At 40.8% G+C, this 22,649-nt stretch overlaps 1 protein-coding gene across 8 annotated transcripts in view; it reads right to left on the bottom strand.

Annotated features, from left to right (window-relative positions):
* The window catches only part of PCBP3 (poly(rC) binding protein 3), a 398,007-nt gene that overhangs the window by 210,466 nt on the left and 164,892 nt on the right, over positions 1 to 22,649 (bottom strand). For 2 of the 8 annotated variants that reach the window (XM_058296363.2, XM_058296361.2), the window contains one exon: positions 17,109 to 17,191. The exons of the other annotated variants lie outside the window; for them this stretch is intronic. The gene's annotated coding sequence lies outside the window, so the exon portion shown is untranslated. The remainder of the gene's footprint in view (positions 1 to 17,108; positions 17,192 to 22,649) is intronic. 8 annotated transcript variants of the gene reach the window in all.

The raw sequence follows: 22,649 nt of genomic DNA, 5'->3' as shown, positions 1-22,649 counted from the left end.
ACTTTTTATCTCTAGTATCTCTAATCTGTTTTCTATCATTTATTCACTCTTTACATTATTGTCCTCTCCTTACTTTTTCCCCTCTCCTGATCACACTAATCTTTTTTTTTTTTTAAAGATTTATTTATTTATTTTTAATTCCTTCCCCTTCCCCCGGTCGTCTGTTCTCTGTGTCTATTTGCTGCGTCTTGTTTCTTTGTCCGCTTCTGTTGTCGTCAGTGGCACGGGAAGTGTGGGCGGCGCCATTCCTGGGCAGGCTGCACTTTCTTTCGTGCTGGGCGGCTCTCCTTACAGGTGCACTCCTTGCGCGTGGGGCTCCCCTACGCGGGGGACACCCCTACGTGGCACAGCACTCCTTGCACACATCAGCAGTGCACATGGGCCAGCTCCACACGGGTCAAGGAGGCCCGGGTTTTGAACCGCAGACCTCCCATGTTTTAGACGGACGCCCTAACCACTGGGCCAAGTCCGTTTCCCCACACTAACCTTTTAATTCATAGTATATTCCTCCCCATATTCAGTTTAATATCTCATTATAGGCACTCCACTTTTTTACAGTTATAACTATACATAGCTTACATGAGTTCTATATCCATTTCCTAGATCTCACATGGTTCTTCTGCTAATATTCACTATCAATACTACTATTATATTTTTCTTTTCTTACCCTTTTTTGCTTTCTCTGGACCTAATATTGTCCTTCAAGGGAACTCAGCCAACAACAAGGAAACAGAATAAGAAGAAAAAAGTGACAAAGAGAAGACTTAACACGCACACAAACACAACAATTACTTAAACCCCAAGACTAGATGAAGAAGATAATCAACAGAATAAACCCAACAAGATAAAATGATGACCAAACAGCAACAAAAAACTACAGACCATACCAATAATCAGGAAAACATGGCCCAATCCAATGTATAAACTAAAAACCAGGAAGAGAAGTGGAACATCAAACAAGTAATTAAAGATCTCAAAACATGTATCATGGACCAATTCAATGAAGTGAGGGAAGAGATTAAGCATATTAAGAAAACACTTGGAGAGCATACAGAAGAAATTGTGATCATGCACAAAAAGATCACAGATATGATGGGGATCAATAGCACAGTCCAAGAAATAAAAAATACACTCTCAGCAAATAACAGCAGATTTGAAGAGGCAGAGGAAAGAATTAGTGATGTGGAAGGTAGTACATCTGAAATCAAACAGATAGTAGAATTAATTGATAAAAAGATAGAAAAAATCCAGCAGGGACTTGGGGACCCGAATGACAACACAAAACACACAAACATATGCATTATAGGCATCCCAGAAGGAAAACAGAAGGGAAAGGGGACAGAAGGGAGGTTGGAGGAAATAATGGCTGAAAACTTCCCAAACCTATTGAGGGAGATGGTTGTCCATGTCCAGGAAGCACAACGCACCCCGAACAGCATAAATCCCAACAGGCCTACCCCAAGACATATACTTGTCAAATTATCCAATGCTCAAGACAAAGAGAAAATACTAAAAGCAGCAAGAGAAAAGAGAACCTTCACATACAAAGGAGGCTCCATAACATTAAGTGCTGATCTTCTCATCTGAAACCATGGAGGCAAGAAGACAATGGTAGGACATAATCAAGGTACTGAAAGAAAAGAATTTCCAACCAAGAATACTCTATCCAGCAAAGCTAGCATGCAAAAATAATGGAGATTTCAAAATATTTACAGATAAACAGAAACTAAGAGAGTATGCCAACAAGAAACCTGCCCTTCAAAAATACTAGAGGGAGTTCTGCAGGAGGAAAGAAAAAAACAGGAGAGACAGAGTTGGAGGAGAGTGTAAGAACAATTAAAACTACAAAAAGAGAAAAAACAAACAACATAAGACAAACACAAATCCAAAGTAAATATGGCTAATATAAGTAATTCCTTGAAAGTAATACACTAAATTTTAATGGATTTAAACTCACCTGTTAAGAGACACAGATTGGAAGATTGGATATGGAAATATGACCCATCTATATGTTGTCTACAAGAAACCCATCTTAGACCCAGGGATTCAAGGAGATTGAAAGTGAATGGCTGGAAAACAACCTTACAGGCAAAGAATAACCAAAAAAAAAGCAGTTGAAGCTATATTAATATCATACAAGATTGAAAGTGAATGGCTATATTAATATCAGACAAAATAGACTTTACATGCAAAACTGTTGTGAGAGACAAAGATGGACACTACATATTAGTGAAAGGGATAATCTTTCAAGAAGAAAGAACAATCATAAACATTTATGCCCCTAACAAGGGTGCCTCCAAATATGTGAGGCAAACACTGGAGAAGCTAAGTGAAGGAATATATGCCTCTACAATTATAGTAGGCCACAAAGAAAGTCTCAATGAATTCAGAAAGATTGGAATCATACAAAATAATTTCTATGACCACAGTGGAGTGAAGCTGGAAATCTGCAAGGGCCAGAGGCCCATATTTGGCACCAAGATATGGAAGGTTAAACAACACACTCTTAGAAAAACAGTGGGTCAAGTAGGAAATCTCAACAGAAATCAATAACTACCTTGCAACTAATAAAAATGATAACATATCAAAAATTATGAGATGTAGCAAAAGCTGTACTGAGAGGGAAATTCATAGCCATAAATTCATACATCAAAAGGGAAGAGCTAAAATAGAAGAACTGCACAATTGGGAGAATTAGTAAAAACACAACAAACTAACCCTATAGAAAGAAGAAAGAAATAACAAAGATCAGAGCAGAACTAAATGAAATAGAAAATAGGAAAGCACTTGAAAAAATAAACAAAACAAAGAGCTGATTCTTTGAAAAGATCAATAAAATTGACAAACCCTTAGCTAGATTAACAAAGAAAAAGAGAGAGAAGATGCAAATATACAAAATAAAAAATGAGAAGGGTGATATCACCACTGACCCCACTGAAATAAAGACTATCATAAGAGGATACTTTGAAAAACTGTATTCCAACAAGGAAGACAATTTAGAGGAAATGGAAAAATTCCTAGAAACACATAAGCAGCCTACATTGACAAAAGAAGAAATCGATGATCTCAACAAAACAATCACAGTAAAGAGACAGAATCAGTCATTAAAAACCTCCCAACTAAGAAGAGCCCTGGGCCAGATGACTTCACAGGTGAATTCTACCAAACATTCTGGAAAGAAGTAACATCAATTTTGCTGAAACTCTTCCAAAAAATTGAAATAGAAGGAACATTGCCTAATTCATTTTATGATGCCAATATTACCCTAATAACAAAGCCAAACAAAGACACTAAAAGAAAGGAAAATTACAGACCAATCTCTCTAATGAACCTAGATGTGAAAATCCTCAACAACACACTTGCTAACCGTATTCAACAACACAGTAAACAAATTATATACCACGACCAAGTGGGCTTCATTCCTGGTATGCAAGGATGGTTCAACATAAGAAAATCAATTAATGCAATACACCACATAAACAGACTGAAGGAAAAAAATCACACGATGGTATCTATAGATGCAGAAAAAGCATGTCTATCCTACCAAAACTGATCTACAGATTCAATGCAATCCCAATAAAAATCAACACAGCATTTTTTAATGAACTAGAAAAACTAACTATGAAATTTATTTGGAAAGGAAAAGGGCTCCAAATAGCAAAAGACATATTGAAAAATGAAACTGGAGGAATCACACTACCAGACTTCAAAGCATACTACAAAGCTAAAGTAGTGAAAACAGCATGGTACTGACACAAGGATAGATACACTGACCAATGGAACCAAATTGAGAGATCTGATATAGATCCTCATATATACAGTCATCTGATATTCGACAAAGCCACCAAGCTCACTCAACTGGGAGAGAATGGCCTCTTCAACAAATGGTGTCTAGAGAACTGGATATCCATATCCAAAAGAAGGAAAGAGGATTGCCTTATAAAAAATCAATTCAAAATGGATCAAAGACCTAAATGTAAGAGTCAAGACCATAAAGACCTTGGAAAACAATGTAGGGAAACATCTCCAGGACCTTGTAATAGGAAATGGCTTCGTGAACTTCACACCCAAAGCAAGAGCAGCAAAAGAACAAATAGACAAATGGGACTTGCTCAAAATTAAAGACACATGAAAAACTGCTCAAAATCACTAGCTATTAGGGAAATGCAAATCAAAACAACAATGAGATAACATCTTAATCCCATTAGACTGGCAGCTATCAAAAAAATAGAAGACTACAAGTGCTGGAGAGGATGTGGAAGAATGGTGGTGGGAATGCACGCATCCACTGCTGATGGGAATGCAGAAGGATCCAGCCATTCTGGAGGACTGTTTGGTGGTTTCTTAAAAAGTTAGCTATATATTTGCCATATGACCCAGCACTTCCACTGCTGGGTATATACCCAGACAATCTGAAAATAAGGACACAAACTGATATATGTACACCAATGCTCATAGCAGCATTATACACTATTGCCAAAAGTTGGAATCAACCCAAATGCCCATCAATGGATGAATGGATAAAATGTGGTATATGCATACAATGGAATACAGTACAAACACATGTGATAACATGGATGAATCTTGACAACCTTGAGGGAAGCAAGCCAGGCATTGAAGGACAAATACTACGTGACCTCTCTGATATGAAACAAGCAAACCAAGCTGTCTCAGAGAGCTAAAGACTGGAAGATAGGCTTAAAGGAATTTGGGGGGGAGAGGAAGGCTGTGAGCTGATGCCTACATGGGTGAAATCTATGATAAGCTGGAGGTAAGTATTTGTACAGGGAAGGGATAAAATGGGGGCATAGGGATACCTTTGGGTGGGGCTTTGTGGGCTTTAACAGGGGGCTAGGGTTGGGAGGATGGGTCAGATGAGCCAAGGAATTGGGGGGAGTGCTGGGGGGAACCGTTGAATATGGGAGAATGTCAGCTATATGGTTGAAACTATACTGTTGAGAAAACTCTTAGAAAATATAATAAGGAAGGATCACATGTTTCTTCGGGGGGCATCTGGTACAGGGACAAACTTCTAGGGAATATGTGAGTGCTCATTTTGTCATAGTGTGTTATATCATTGGGTGGAGACTGATATAATGTGTGTGAAGGTGTACCCATATCCTGGGGAGACCTGATGTTCCCAAAGAGAGGGAAGTGTTTCTCTCAAGAGGATCGCTGGCTCCCAAATAGTTAGGGCAGTCTAGTATGTCAAATCCTCAGAATTGTTGCAGTGTCTGTAAATCTGGTTCCTCAAGTAATGAAGATTGACTGTCATGGTGTGCCCTGAGGAGAGGGGTAGAGAGGTATAGCATGGATGGAAGCAGGGCAACTGGGGGGGCAATGGAAGTGCTCCACAAGATCATGCAATGATGGACATGTCAATGTACATCTAAAGTGTATAAAAGTCTATAAACTAAAATGTAAACTATAATGTAAAACATAAGGAAACTAAAAATTTAGAAATTTGTACAGTCTAAAATGTAAACAATAATGTAAACCAAAATGGAACCATGTTTGATAGCTATGTTTCAAAATTTGTACATCAGCTGCAGCAAACATAACATGAACATGTAAAGAGATCATTGCTGGGAAAAGGGGAAAAGGGTTTGATGTTGGGTATCTGGGAGTCCCCTATATTGTGTATGTGAATTACTGTGATCTAAAACTTTTTTGAAGACAAAATTAAAAATTAGAGAAAAAAAGGAAAGGATGTAGACACTGAGGAAGAAATGAAAGTGCCTTGCCACTGTACATACAGGGCAACACCTATTACAGTGCTGAAAGGTAAAACGTTAGAAACAAAACTTAATTATTTTTCATTTTATTAATGCACCAATCTATTTTTATTTGAGTATTTCTAAATTACTATGTATTCTATTTCTAAACTTTAAACCCATCACTGTATTTCAACTTCCTATTAATTGAATTTGGCAATATATTAGGATTCACTGTTGAAGAAGTTTTGGACCACAGAGAGATTCATCTATGGCAGGGGAGGAACTCTGGTGTGGGGTGTTATTGATAGGGGGCACATGGGTGTGTGGGGGGGAGTTCTCCAGGGCATGTACATAGGGAACATAAATATGTTAGGATATATGTTGGGTATTTCTATAGTAGTTACAGTTACAAATGTCAACTGAGGGAGTGCTACGTTCCCACCCAGGGGAGCTCTGTCACATTCCCCAATGGAGCAACAATAATCCCCCAAGTGCAACGGCAAAGATCAACAAGGAAGGATGGTCCAATAATGAGCCCGTGATACTGATGACTATGCTTAGGACCCTGTGTGCCTGAAATATGAACTAGGTCTAGAGCTGTAGCATGCTTGTAGCTGAGAGCCTCCATGTTTCTCAAATGTGGCCACTCTCTAAGCCAAACTCAGTATGTAAATGCATTACCTTCCTCCCAACGTGGGACATGACTCCTGGGGACGAGCCTCCCTGGTGCTGAGGGATTACTACCAATCACTAATTGGAGAAGCAACTAGAAAGAGACATAGAATAAAAGGGTCAACTCAGACCAGCAGAATATCTCAGCCTACATGTTGGATCAAATGTTAAAAACTGCTCTTTGACCTTGAATAAAAGGGGGAAATGGCAAAGACAAATGAGTTGATATGGCTAAGAGTCTTCCAAAAAGAGTTGGGAGGTCATCAGAGGGGTCATGCTTATGCACACCTCAGCAGGACCCCAGAAAAAGCCAAAGTAGATACAACCTTAGGAACTGGTTCTCCTGAAGGTTACAGAGATCCACAGGGTATATAGTCATGGCAGATGGATTTGGAGCTCTGTGCCATGTCAGAGGGCCCTACTTTGGAATTTGTGCTCCTGAGTATGACAGAGCTGGACTCAGAAGTGACTTTTCTACACATGCCTTTTCTGTCAATTATACTGAACCTGTGGTTGGCACTAGGGATGGTGTATACTCAGGAGAAATTGAATCTCTGGACTGCCCATGTGCCAGCTGGGCCCTGAGCCTCAGCAGAGTGGTGACTCCTACTCTCTGGTTCGTTGGTCTTACCCAGGTAAGCTAACAGGGAAGTGAAGATGGTCAACCACCACACCAGGGAATCAAGAGTGTCTACAACTGTAAGCAGAGGAATTGCATCCATCATCCATGTGGAATCTAAGCCCCCTCTTGATCTAGAGGTGGAGTGGACATCACCATCCCAGGGTCCACAGATGGAGGAATAAAATATGGACTAGAGTGGACTTACTGATACTCTACTATAAAACTATTGTGATGAGTAACAGAAGAAATTTAAGCATCGAAGTGGAGAAAGTGGCCACAATAGTTGCTGAGGGCAGGGAGGGGTAGAAGAGATGTGATGTGGAAGTGTTCTTGGAATTTTGAATTGTCCTTAATGATATTGCAGGGTCAGATGCTGGACTTTATATATATCCTGCCATAATCCACTGAATGTACTGGGGGAAGAGTACGAACTACAGGGTAAACTATTATCTGTGTAGTGCAGCAGTGTCCCAAAATGTGTTCACCGAGTGCGATGAGTGTGCCACAATGATGAGGGAGGTTGTTGGTGTGGAAGAGTGGGGTGTGGGGGTGGAGGGTATACAGGAACCTCTTATATTTTTTTAGTGTAACTTTTTTTGTGTGATGTGTATATCTTTAAAAAATACAGTTTACAAAAATGATGTGGTAGGGGTGGGGAGTAGGTTATATGGGAACCTCTTATGTTTTTTGTTTTTTTATGTTTTTTAATGTAACATTCCTTGTGATCTATTAACTTTAATTAAAAAATACATATTGCACAGAAAAAAAAAAAAAAAAGAAAAGAAAAGAAAGCATACTGAGAGCCCCACCCAGCACACGGAGCAGCGCCAGAGCCTTTCAGAGCTCCCGGTGTTTGGGGTCCCGCCTTGCTGACCTAGTGCTCGGTCCAGGCCCAGACGCCTTGCAGGGGGTTCCACATGTGCGGGAGCTCGCAGGCAGGCAAGCAGCAAGCACAGGATGGAACCCTCAGTGGAACACGTGGCCCCCACCTCAGAGCCCATCTGCACTTGGCTCTGTGGCCCATTTTGGCCGCCATGAACTTATCATAGGATTCATTGTACAGACATCACTTCATTTCTCTTGGATGGATTTCTCAGAGTGGAATTAGCAACAATTACGGACACTAACAAGGAGACAATGATGGACAATGCCAATCCCAAGGAAGAGAGTGTCTATAACAACTGTAAGCAAGACAGCTTCACCCATCTGCCCCTTGGATCCAGGCCCCCTCCATATTAGAAGCAGAGTGGACATCACCACCGCCAAATCCTCAAGATTAGGGAATGAACAATGGACTACAGTAGACTTATTATTATTCTACTATACACTTATTATTCTAGCAATGGAAGAATTCTTATCACTGATGTAAAAGGCAGTGGCCACCAGAGGTTCTGAGGGATGTAGAGGGAAGAATAGGTGTAACATGGGGACATTTTTGGGACACTGGGTTTGTCCTCCATGACATTGCAGTGATGGATACAGGCCATTGTATATTTTGTCGTAACTTACAAAATTGTGCAAGACAAAGTGTAAACTATAAACTGTAGTCCATGGTTAGTAGCAATGCCTCAATATGGGTTCATCAATTGTAGCAAATGTACCACACTAATGAAGGATGTTGTTAATGTGGGAAAGTGTGGGAGGGGGAGGGAGTGGGAAATATGGGAAACCCTTATGTTTTTTATGCAACATTTAAGTAATCTAAAGTTTCTTTAAAAATTAAATTTTAATTATAAAAAAAAGAAAGAAAGCAAATTGAGCAGGATAGGGCTGATACACATGAAGGAAAAAGAGCATGACTGAAGGTTAGAGAAAGGGACAGTGTCAAAACGGCGTCTGTCTACAGGGCACCTCCCACATTCCCTCGGCTCCACAGAGTCCTCAGGGAGGGACCATGGGAGGGCCTACCACTTGGAACAGACAGAATTCATTTATGAAGCCCTCCTGTTTTAAAATAGCAGCAGAGGGCAGACTAGGCCACAGGACCAAATAAGTCATGCTGCCCACCCAAGAGGCTCAGGAAAACAAATTTCAGGTGAAGTTCCACAAGTCAAATCCCATCCAAAGTGTCTTTTCAAGGCAGAAGAGAATGAGAAACAATATAACATCCCCACAGACAATAAACATATGCCCTAACAACATCCTAACAAAAATAGAAAAAAACTATAATATTTTAATTGGTTAAAAATATTAAGATTACAAGAAAAGAAAAAAAAAACATAAATTAGAAAAGCTAAAAAAAATCAGGTCATAGAACTCAGGAAAGAATTAGAAATAAAAGAAACTACTTCAAAAATAAAGATGGAATTTAGAAGACAAATGATCAAATAAACAAAACAGACAATAGAAAACTTTTTAAAATTAAAAAAAAAGCAATTGAAAGTATTCAAGAAAGGCACTAACTATTGAGACAGACAAAGGAAAGCAAACACATATGAATTGACCTCCAAAGATGGAAACTAAAGTAGGGTACACAGAAAAAACTATAAACATAATCCAAGAAAACTTTTCTTAAATTAAAAAATATATATATATATATACACACACACACACACACTTAAAACTAAATGCATTATTGGAATCAATCTACTACATTTTATTTGTGATCTATGTATCTGTGTTCAGAATGTATAGTTACCCATAGATTTTTTTTCAATTACACAATTTACATATGACAATACCGTTGATCTCAAAAATGATCTGGGGAACTTTTTACTTTTATCTTTGCTCCAAAACAATTTATATACCTTAAAAATTACATTTCCTTTGGGATGTGTTAGCATATAGCTGCAAGCTGAAATGGTCTAAGACTAAGTAAGAGAAGACATTTGGCCACCATTTTCGATCACTTCTACAGTTATAGATCTAATCAGATTTTCTACATAAGATTGAGACAATTTTGTTGATTTATATTTTTTCTAGAAAATTATTCATTTCATTTAGATTTTCAACTTTCTTTGCATAAAGATGTAAACAGCAGTCTCTTAAAATTTTAATAGCCTCCATATCTATAGTTATAGCTAGCTATAGTCTAGTTTCCCAAGTTTTTAAGTTTTGCCTTTTATCCACACCTTGATCAAAGTTGCTAATGGTTTAAGTATTTTATCAGTGCTTTTAAGGAATTTACTGCACAAAGTAACAAGTTTACATGTTCTACTTATATTCATTTCCACACTTATCTTCATTCATTATTTCCTACTTTCTATTAAACTATTTTATAATTCTCTAACATTTAGAATCATATGGCTAAGTTCATTTATTTTAAACATTTCTGATCTTCTGACATTTTCTTCTGAGAATTTTTTTAGCAGTATCCCTCATGTTTTAACATGCAGTGTTCTCATTTTCATTACATTTAAAACAGTTTGTGCTTTCTTTAAAATCATTTAAGAATCTCCAACATAAAATAGAGTTTAAATTATTTTGGCTATCATTTTGTGGTTATTTTCTATTTTTATTATACTTTATGATTTCTGCTTTTGAAATTCATGATTTTCTTTTGCATCAAATAAATGATAAGTATATTTAGGAACATAGTGTTTTTGGGGAAAAAAAAAAGAAAACAGAAAAAAAGTGTATTCTGTGATGAGAATAGAACATTAAGCCTGCTTTTCAAATCCTTAATAACCATATGAATTTTTTTTTTTTTTTAGTAAAAAGGATATTCACTGTTTACAAGTTTATTTCTGAATTCCAGCAAATATTATTTCCCCTTCCACATGTACTTTAGTCAGCCAAAGGGGTGCTAATGCAAAGGACCAGAACTCTGTTGGCTTTTATAAAGAGTATTTATTTCGGGTAGAAGCTTACAATTACAGGGCCATAAAGAGGAAATTATTTCCCTCACCAAAGTCTGTTGTCATATGTTGAAGCAAGATGGCTGCCAATCTCTGTGAAGTTTCAGCCTTCCTCTTCCTCCTAAGGCTCCGTGGTTCCAGTTCCTTCCAATCTCAGCTGCAGACTAGTATAAGGCTAGTCTCTCTCCCCAAGTCTCACTTCTTTCCCATCTTTCTCAGCTGTCAGGGCTCTGGTCTCTTCAAGCTGCAAACTATAAGGAAAATGGCTTGGCTCTCTCCCCAGGGCCCTAGCATCTATAGGTGGGGTCTCAAACCAAGTCACCCTAGTGACATGGTCAATTAAAAGCCCTAATCTTGATTTAATAAAGTAAAAGTGAAACCTCTGAATCTAAAACAATCTAATATGCCCAGATGAACAGACCAGTTTACAAACACAATCCAATATCTATTTTCGGAATTCATAAACAATACCAGATTGCCACACCATGTTTTTAGAATTTCCTGTATTCCCCCATTCAATCTTGGCTACTACAACCAATACTGGAAGTTATAGATCTACACCTATTCATCTTGTGGTTCCTTTTAAATTATTAACACATCTAAACATGTATTTATATACAATAAGCCAGAGCAGTATCTATATAGTTCTTCTGAAAAAGAAGTTTAGTAAACTTTCAGTTTTTCCCTCCCACTATATAAATATATCTAAGGTTTTCATTTAGAACATTACATAAATTTGCAAATATTATGCATCAACAATTATTTAGAGCTAACTACAGGTTATAGTATATTTTTCCTTACCATTATTTGTGATACCAAACATCATCCTCCTCCTTTATAGCTTTTTTTCCCCTTTTGCTAGATGGTCTATTTCAGAAAGATGTGAGGCAGGTAAGCTCTGAGTCCCTGACCAGCAGAAAATATCTTTACTTTTGCCCTTTCATTGAATTCTAGTCTGGCTGTGACTAAAATTTCAGACTGAAATAGTTTTTCCCCAAGTACTTTGAAGATACTGTTGCAATTTATTCTAGAAAACAATTTTGTCTTCTATAAGTTTGATTCCAAATGTTAGCCAAACCTTTGCAGAAAAACTGACTCCCACAAATCCTCTCCTCCTACTGAACAGTTTTGGGGCTTTTTCTTCATAAACAACACCCTAAATTTTATTTTAGCATATTCAGGCAGTTGTATTTTCTCATTCGTTCACTATCCAGCACTCACCAGGTCTTCGGGCACATTATTGGCTCTGGGAATGCCCTTACATGTATTATCCTCCCCCTCAATCTTTTCTGTTCTCAACTCCTGTCAACAGCAGATGAGACCCCTGGAACTGTCGCCCAGGCCCTACCTTTTTATTTCACACGTTCTGTCTCCCCACCCCTGTGGCATGCATTCTGAACCCACTCATTCATCCAGCCACAAATTTCTTCTTCATATCTGTCCATTCTGCTAATCAAGTCATCTGATACCTGCATTTTGACAGACTTTTGCTTTCCAAAATCTTTGGTTATTTCTTTTAAATGCTCAATATTTTCTTTGATCTGCATCTTCTCTTTGTGTCATTAAATCAGCTCCCTTGTGTATCTTCTTTTTCAGACACTCAATGCTCCTTTCATCTGCTGTTGGCTTTCTTCCAGGGTATGACCATTCTTAGTCATTCCACATTTTCACCTTTGAGGCTTCCTTTACCTGTCAGGGCACAGCTTCTGGTAACACTGGTCCATCTCCAGTGTGGGACAGGTTGGGCACTCGTGGCTCAGTGCCAACCCTGGGACTTCCAGCAGCTGCTCCCTGTCCTAGCTAGGACACATGGGCCACACTCCTCACCTCAGCCCAGAGCCCACTCTCGGGGTCTGTGTCAGGCACATATCCCAGGAACTTGCTGCACAGCACAAGGGTCGGGGTGGGAGACCTGGCCAGTGCCACTGCGCTGAGGAAAGTGGCCAATGACCCACTCAACTCCTGAGCTGAGAGGGTGGAAGCCTCATGCTCATCTGCCTGAGGCCTTCGCAAACACTACCTCTTTCCATCTCAACAATTAATCAAAACACCTGGGCCTCTCACTGCACTTACTGCTAATTCCTAGTATGTCACAGATTTCTGTTGTTGCTGCTATTTGGAAATATCTCTTTTCCAGGGTTGACAGATGAATGTTCAAGTAACCATGCTCAAGAATGATGTGTATGCTGAGCAGTACTGTCTTTTTTTAAAAAGGCATACCCTATACCCTATTTAGGTTTCTGTTTTGTAACAAGCCTACAAGCTACCCAAAGGCTGGAAACATGTTTTCAAAAGTTCTGGTCGATGCCTGGAGCATAGGTTATTAGGAGATAAGAGGCAGGCTGAGAAGGACTACTGATGTTTAATGTATGTAGAAGTTTTAATTAACTTTACTGTAAAATGTGGAAATGTATAGACTTGATGGTAACACATTTATAAATGGGAATGTGGCTGGAAAGAGTAGTCTAGGGATGTAAATGTCAATTGTAAAAAAGGTAGAGAATAATCTAGGGACTAAATAACCAGTGAACCCAAAGGTGGATGAGAATTGTGATTGATGGTACAGATGCAAGAGTGTCGTTCTGTGAGCTACAGCAGATGTACATCACTATTGCAGGGTGGTGGGAATGTGGAGAAGCATGGGAAAAATACAATTGGTATGACCTATGGACTGTGGTTAACAGCAATACTGTAATATTCATGCTTCAATGCCAAAGATGTACTATGTTGATAATATTTTGTAAGTTCACAACTCCTGTAATGAAAATATATTCTAAAAAACAGTAATAGAGTGGGTTGGGGGATAAATACACCAGACATAAGATATAGATTACAGTTAGTAGGAAGATTTTGACAATATTCTTTCATAATTTGTAACAAACGTCTCACAACAATGCAGTGTTGGTGGAGGGTTGATGTACAGGACCCCTGTATGATGTTATGCATGCTTGTTATGTAAGTTCACAACTTATACTATCCACTTATTTTTTATGTATATTCATTCATGAATGACATACTTTAACAAAAAATTTTTTTTTAAAGTTCTGGTTGATAAAATGAATCATAACAGCCATGGCCTGGAACCATGTGCACGGCCTCCACCTGCTTCCCAGCCCGTCTATGTCTGCTCAGGGGATGCCCCTTCAGATGCTCTGGAGAGCGGCCTTGGGAGCAGAGAAGCAGGACTCTGGTGAAGTCAGTGGAGAGGAGGAGCCTGGAAGCAGGGCACACATCCGCTCCCTCGAGAGGCTCAACCACGCACAACTCCTGTCCACAGCATGGCAGCCGCCAGGGCATGGAAAGAAATTGCATACTCTTCCTGGAGGCAGCACTGAACCATGCAGTCACTTTGTATTTATTTAAGACCTACCCTGCAATTTCCCTGTTGTCTGTAATTACCCTGTGCCACTACATAAAACTTACCATGTATTTAAAATGGTTACGTTACTATGGAAACCAAGGACTGCTCTCTAACTTGAAAAAGCTATCTGTATCAAAACTTTTTAGTTGCGTTCTACTTCGATAGAGATTAACTTAGGATAGCCATCAAATGGAAAAGACCCCACCAGGGCACTGCCTCTCTTCCAACACCCTCTACCTGGCGACACCCACAAGTCCATCCACCTCCTCTTCACCCTGGTGCTTTGGCTTCCTTGGCTCTGGTATGCTTCCTCAGCCTTCCTTGACAAAACCCACTGTCCTGCTAAAGTTTAACACTTTGTCAAATCCATGCATGTGCTGTGCAGCTGTACCTACCTGGAGAAAAACATTAAGCCACTGAGCACATGCCCGAAGGCACAGCTGTCCCAGGGCCAGCACCAGGGATCTCTCTGCACCTCCTCATCCCTCGCATTCCCACCCCTCATCAAATCTTAAGCTGAACCATAAGAAACTACCTTTTTCAGTTTGTCAAAAATGGGCAAAAAGGGCAGTTTCACAAGGGCTGCCCTGGACTGATTCCTGTCTTCACACCTACCCCATCCCACCTTGGCTGATGGCCTGAAACTGTGGCACCCTCAGCCACCTCTCCTACCTCCTGCTTTCTGCAGACGAGCCGGCCCCTGGGCTGAGGAGTGCCCCTAGGCTGTGGAAGACCCCTGGGCTGAAGAGGGCTCCTCAGAAGCATGTTAGTCACCCCCTCCCATCTACTACTCAAGACAGTTCTCCCTAAACCCACCTTCACAGGCAGCTCTGCTCATCACTGCTGTCTACAGAAAAATCAAGCTATCATTTCTCCCACTTTTTAAAAAAGCTTCCCTCGGCCTTGCTTCTCCTCTATTGCTCTATTCCCCTTTGCAACAAAACTCTTCAAAACTATCTATACTCCCGGCCCCAATTTCTCTGTTGCCTTTCTCTTTTATATGCACCCACTTTTGCCTTTACCTCCCCCAGTATCCATCAACACCGCTTAAGGCCATCAATGACCTCGACGAGCCCCGATAACTGATCCCCAGTTCTCCCCCTGCCACCCTCCTGGCAGCCATGGAAGCAATCCATGGTCCCCAGAACCCTTCTCCACTGGGTGTTCAGGACTTCTGGTTTTCTTCCGCCCTCACTGGGCAGGCCTGCTCAGACTCCTTGCATACTCCTCATGTCATCCCTGCCTTCAAGGCTGGGGCAACCAGGCCTCGCCCGAGACTCTCTTCTCTCTGCTGACATCCCTTCCCTTGAAGGACTCATACAGTCTCCTGAAATAAAGTGCCGTGATCTGCCAATAACTCACAAATGCACGTCTGATGTGTCCAATCTCTCCAGCTCCAGCGTCATCTCTCCACCTGTGTCCAGAACAGTTCTGCCAGAACATCTGGTACCTCACATTGACATGATAAAAGGGAAGCTGCCAACCACCCCTCCCAAACATGCTCTTTTGGGGGTCTTTGTCCTTTCATGTGTGAAGACAATGTCACCTCCCAGCAATTTAGCTCCAGGCCTGTAGCCCCCTTGCCTCCTCCCTCTCCCATGCCATGGCCACTCCACTCCACCAAGAGATCACATTGGCTCGATACTCAAACTAATTCCCTAAACCAACCATACCTCACCTTTCCCACAACCGCCTTGTTCTGGTCAACACCACCCCTCACCTGGGCTCAGGGAAGAGCTCCTTCCAAAGCCTCTTCTTTCCTCCTTGGATCCCCCAAAGTCTGTTCTCTGCCCAGATGCCAGCATGATTCTGTAAGAACATACTTCTTTGCTCAAAATGCATTGGACTAAGGTCTCTTAACGATGGCCGCCGAGCCACAGATGGCCTGCCCCTTGCCTCTGAGAGCTCACAGCTCTGCTGCCCCTGCCCACTCTGCTCTGGTCACACTGGCCCCTTGCTACTCTTTGGACAGGGATCCTCCCCACTCAAGGCTCTTGTGCTGGCTATCCACTACCCCAAGAACGCTCAGCCTCACCCACAGCATCCCCTCCCACTCAGATAACATTTCCTCAAAAAGGCCTGCAAGATGACCCCACTGAACACAGCTACTCCCAAACACACAAGCACCCTCCTGGGCTCTACCATTTCTGATATTTGTTGAGCTTATTGCCCTCTTGTCCACTTGCATATTAATTCTACTGCAGGTCTCTGAGAACAGAATCTGATGGATTTGTTTGTGGATAAATCTATCTCAAGCCCCAGAACCAGCTCCTGGCCCAGAGCATGTGTTTGATTACTGTCTGCTGAATGGCTCTGCTGAATCTGAGACAGCAAATCAATTCTTCCAGCATCATTTAAAATTATTCCTTAAATCAGCTCTAATCTGAATGATCTCATTATCTTCATGATGTTTCTAACCTGCCATGGATTGTCATGTGGCTAATCAAAGAGTTAATATTCCAGGCAGATGAGCAATAACAAGCACAATATACTCCAGATTATTTTATTTAAAGAACAAAACCTTGTCCATTCATTCATTCCAAGGTTACCCTGTTAAAGGAAATTAACACAGGAGAAGCAGGTCAGCACTGGAGAGGCCATTTACCATCAGGAGGTATGAACTTGCCTCTGTTAGAGAGGATCCCCCGTGGAGAAAGGGTAATGGGAGTCAGGGCGAAATTCAGGAATAAGAACCCCAAAAGAAATAGTCAAGCAAAGGGAGCAACCAGAAATCAGGATCAGGTTTCCAAGTCTGGGAGGGAAAAGGGAGGATCAAGGTCTGGGATGAGGAAGATCAACCAACAGGCACTGAGATCAGGCACACAGGGTGGGCACAGGTGGCAGAGCAGAGCGAGGAGAGGCAGGGGTCTCAGGTGAGCCATCATCTGAACAGGGCAGGACCAGGCAGGCAGGTCACCAGCAGGGGTAGATGAGAGTACCTGGGAGTGTCTCCTCCTCCCGGCCTGTGGAAGCCTGTCATGACAGCCCACCTGCTTCCCCCGAGGGTGAGAATACTGTCCATCTAACAAAAAGCAAGGGAAAATCATCAAATTACCCAAAGAACTCAATGAGGCAAATTTCAAGGAATACAGATATCCTGTTCCACCCCCAATTCCATATCATTCTTCTACTCTCAGAGCTCACCAAAATTCATCTACGTGCAGTCTGGTGTTACATTTCATGAGCAATGACCAAAGGACACCTTTGGTCACTGAAAGCATGAAGCTGAGCCCCTGTGACTATGACTGTGTACTCCCGCGCTCCTAAAGCGCCACCACACTCTGGGTTCCTGCCTTTGCTCTGGTGTACTTGAAGCCTTTAACTTGCCCCGAGGATGACAAGGCTGCACCTCAAAGTTTTATCTATTTTGTTTGGTTTGACTTACCAGACACTTCCAGAGTAATGAGCATCCTCAGTTACAGCAGAACTACATCTGCAAAACCCTGGCAACACATTTTTGAAGGGTTCACAGGGGTCTCGGTATCCAGTGGACCCCAATCAAATACCATCATCTACTTTCACAAAGCAAAGCAGCCAAGGGCAAAGAGCCCACTTGGTGGCCAGCTCTTAGCCCTGGGAGGGCCTTCCGACTGCTCCCTACACGTGCAATAACTCAAGCGCACAGCTGACCACCACAACAACCAAGGGGCATGGCCTCAGGCTCTGGAAGGCTCCTCTATGAGATTTTTTGAAAGCAGAAAAACACTTCCAAAAAACCTGAAGGAAATTCCAACATTTAATTATCCTAAGTCTTTCCTAAAATCTATCTAGTGAATTATTTTCCAGAAATAGGCATTGGAAGATGAAAACATAAATCGTAAATCTTAAAAGGGGAGAGAAACTAACCATTTTTAAGCCCTTTACTATTTTCAAGCTCTTTCATATTTATTATCCTACACCTAATATTTACCAGATCAGGAAGCAAAAATTATCGCCGTTTTTATAAAGGAGGCATCAGATTCAGAGAGGGAAAGTGATTGGTAAGAGTTACACTGCTGGTAATTCTCAGGGCTAAAATGCAAAACAACTCTCCCTGAATCCAAGCAAGCATCCTTTCCACAATGGCAGGCTGTGTGCCTCTTTGGGACTATCAGGCTCTCGTGGAAAGAGGCAGGAGAAAGACTAATAATTCCTTCAGAGGGTGTGGGTAAATTGAGGACACACTGCTATTTACAGCATTTTAATGACTATTATTCTGTGTTCCTTCAATGTAGGAGCAGAAATGATGCAAGAACATTTTCTGCTGTGCATATACTGCAAACTTATCAGTGAATTACTCAACTTAGGTTTTTCAATTACTAAATATTAACATACTAACAAGTTTGACATGAACATAGAAATATATGTAGATTCTTTTATTAATAATAACAATGATAAACCGTTTTTGTTCTTTGGTTTTCATAACCCTTCAAAAACTATAAATATTTAAATATAAAGAGCATGAATATAAACATATAGTGAAAAATAAGACCCTTTCCTACTAAGTATGACCTCAAAATCACAGTGAACATTCTCTGGTGGGTCTATCCAGAAGTTTTCTATGCAATGGGAATAAAATGCGCATGCCTTTTTTCTACACATTGTGTATTTTTTTTTTTTTAATTTAAAGGTTTTGCTTTTGTTTTTTATATATTTTTTTTATTTCTCTCCACCCCCCCACACCCCACCGTTGTCTGCTCTCTTGCATTTGCTGTGTGTTCTTCTGTGACCAATTCTATCCTTATCAGCAGCACGGGAATCTGTGTTTCTTTTTGTTGCGTCATCTTGTTCTGTCAGCTCTCCGTGTGTGTGGCACCACTCCTGGGCAGGCTGCACTTTCTTTCGCACTGGGCAGCTCTCCTTATGGGGCACATTCCTTGCGCATGGGCACTCCCCTAAGCAGGGGACACCCCCGCATGGCAGGGCACTCCTTGAGCACATCAGCACTGCGCATGGGCCAGTTCTACACGGGTCAAGGAGGCCCGGAGTTTGAACCGCGGACCTCCCATGTGGTAGACGGACGCCCTAACCACTGGGCCAAGTCCACTTCCCAGTGTATTATTTTTTAAGATCAATACCTTTGCATTATTCTTTGAGATCAACATATATTGGATTTTTTTAAATCAATACATTCCGAAGTACCTCACCATGAGAAGTATTATGCATTTTTAATTTCAGATAAGCTAACTAAAATCTTCTCTAAGGAGATCTCTGAACATTATATTCCCATCATAGTTTAAGTGCTATTTTTCATACCTGCCCAATAGTATACTTTCAAACGTTGGACAAATTGGAAAGTGAAAAATGTTGCCACATCATTTTGATTTTTTAAAACTATAAATGTTTAGTTAGACTGGGCTCTTTTTTTGTACTTACCGATTACGTGTGCTCCTTTCTGTGTGTGCGTGTGCATGCATGTATGTGTGAATGGCCTTTCATGGCCTCTGTCCATGAAGCAGAACAACTGATGACTCACAAGGATGATGAGAGAATCACCGTGTTCATACCCCACACTCCCGCCCACCCTGGGCATGAGTAGTTACAGCTATTTTTGGTCCCCTTACTGGTACTCTGTCAATGCTGTTCCTAAATCCCTGTGATTGATCAATGGCCTGTGAGGGGTAAGACAGCATCCGCTGCCCCCACCCCCTGGGCCCTCGGCACTCAACACCCTGTACTGTCCTCCACCACTGATATTCCTAACTGGTGATATCTGCAACATTAAATTCTGTCCTCGGCCCTAATTTACTCACTTCACTCCACATCATGTACCTGGGGATCACCAGCAATCTTTCTTTTACCTTTCCACTCCCTTACTCCATTTCTTTTTTGTGGTTTGGTTCCATCTTAAAGGAGCTTTTTCAACAAGGGTTTGTGAGCACCACTTTCCCTAAGTTCTCACAGGTTTGGAAATCTATCACTGAGAAAATTCTTCCTTTCTCTAAAAATTTTATATACAGTGCTACACTTTTCCTAGCATAAATATTGTTGCAGAAACATCTGGGGCCAGCCTGGTCTCTCTCCCTTGTAAATGACATTAGCATAAGTAGAAAAATGGATAAAAACTAAATAATCACTCCCTAAGAGGAGGTCAAAATAGCCAATAAACACATGAAAAAGTGCTCATTCTCATTAGTAATCAAATATACTGAAATTAAAACAAAATGCTATAATTGCACACCTACAAGACTGGCTAAAAGTTAAGAGTCTGCCAACACTTCACCAAGTGTTGGCAAACACCAAGAACAATGGGAACTCTTAAAAATTTCCAGCCACTTAATGTGATTAATTTGTTCCAAAAACCCTTCTGCTATGATGGGAAAAAAACTTACCCACTAATTTTAATGGAAAAGTTATGATGCATTCAACCGCAACCAAAGATAACCAAATGATTGCCACATGAGAAAAATTTATCACTTTAACAGTGAAGACAAGTTTATGAAAGCAACATAGGCACACCTCATTTTATTGTGCTTTGCATTATTATGCTTCACAGATTACTTTTTTACAAATTGAAGGTTGGTGACAACCCTGCATTGAGCACATCTATCTTTGTCATTTTTCCAACAGCATGTGCTCACTTCCTGTCTGTGTTACTTTTTTTTTAAGACTTATTTTTTTATTTCTTTTTCCACCCCCCACCCCCACCCCCAGTTGTCTGCTTTCTGTGTCCATTCACTGTGTGATCTTCTGTGTCTGCTTGTACTCTTGTCAGCGGCACCCAGAATCTGTGTCTCATTTTGTTGCGTCATCTTGCTGCATCAGCTCTCTGTGTGTGCGTCCCCACTCCTGGGCAGGCTGCACTTTTTTGGGGCTGGGCAGCTCTCCTTACGGGGCACATTCCTTGTGCGTGCAGCTCCCCTATGTGGGAGATGCCCCTACGTGGTACGGCACTCCTTGCACACATCAGCACTGTGCCATAAGCCAGCTCATCACATGGATCAGAAGGCCCTGGGTTTGAACCTTGGGCCTCCCATGTGGTAGGCGGATGTCCTATCCGTTGGGCCAAATCCACTTCCCTCTGTGTTATACATTGCTTTTTTAGACATAATTCTATTACAGACAAATTAGAATACAGAATAATGTAAACATAACTTATTATTAATACATGACTCACTTTATTGCGATATATGCTTTATTCCAGTGGTCTAGAACCAAACCCACAATATCTCTGAGGTATGTCTGTAAACAGTTCAAAAGCAAATAAGCCCAGTTGGCACACAAACTGAGATATATTGGAGGTTTCTGATGGCACGGCTAATGGAGGAGGAAGAGACTTGCCAGTGATGCTAGATAGGGGAGGGTGGTGCAAGAGAGGCACTCTTTGGAAGTACATTCTTTCTGTACTATTCTCTTCACCAATTTATACGCCTTTTGGAAGCTCATGGTTATTTTGTACTTCAAGTGCATTTACAAACAGTTACGGCAGAGCAAAATGCCATTGGGACAAAATAACAGCTCGCCATGAGAATACTTTGAAACACGTAGAAGGAGTAAACACAATAGGACAGACAAAACAAATAAAAATGACTTGGTGCTCATCCAGATATTGGACACAATGCAAACTCATTCCATATGATATTTTCTGATGGAAACTGGTTAAGTCTTATGAAACCATAATGCCACAATATCATCCCATATGGCTTATTTATTTAATATATTTTGGGGTAAAAAATGTCAGTGTATGGGGATAGGGTACAGATACTGCTGTCCAAAACTTGGTATCACTTTTGAGTAGCAATTATATAAAGAAGTGGCTGCCTGAACCATCAATATGTGATATGAGTCTGTAATGTGCTGGTGGGAATACAAACACTATGAAAAGAGCAGAATGGCACTGGCAGATAAAGCTGAGGAATCATCAGTGGCCCAGCAATTACACTTAGGGTGCCAATTTATAGACCACTAGAAACCTGTCAGAATGAGGCTGTGACTCTTGAAAATGCAAGGGGCCACTGCTATAATAGAATCTGGTTGCTTTTAAGATTTTCACTTTGTCCTTAGTTTTCAACAGTCAAACAGTGCTATGCCCAGGTATGAGAAGTTTGTTTTGCTATTTGTTTGCTTGCTTTTTATGTCTTCATTTCAAGGTAAGCCAAACTTCATGAATCTGAGCATGGATATCTTTCAATGGATTGGAAAAATCCATGGCCTTTCTCTGTTCAAATTTTGTTTCTAACCCCCTCTTTTCTCTTCTGAGGACACTGAGACCTTTGGCCCTGTGCCATAGGTCTCTTCTGTTCTGTTTTTTGTTGTCCCATTATCTTTTCCCTTGTGCTCCAATGTGGATACACTACATTGAACTTCCTCCTGATCCGTACCCTTGTCTTCTACTGCCCAGTCCCGTGAATCACATCCAGTGAATTGCTAATTATAGGGCTTATAGTTTTCAGTTCTAAAAAGTCCACTTGATTCTTCTTATACATTACAATTCCATGTTTAAATTCCCCCACCTATTCCCCTATTCCTTTTAACCTAGGATTCTTTGGAATAAATCAACA

This window comes from Dasypus novemcinctus, chromosome 4 (assembly GCF_030445035.2).
Source record: "Dasypus novemcinctus isolate mDasNov1 chromosome 4, mDasNov1.1.hap2, whole genome shotgun sequence".
Taxonomy (NCBI): domain Eukaryota; kingdom Metazoa; phylum Chordata; class Mammalia; order Cingulata; family Dasypodidae; genus Dasypus; species Dasypus novemcinctus.
The sequence above is the reverse complement of the archived record's forward strand: the minus strand, read 5'-3'. Positions and strand labels throughout refer to the sequence as shown.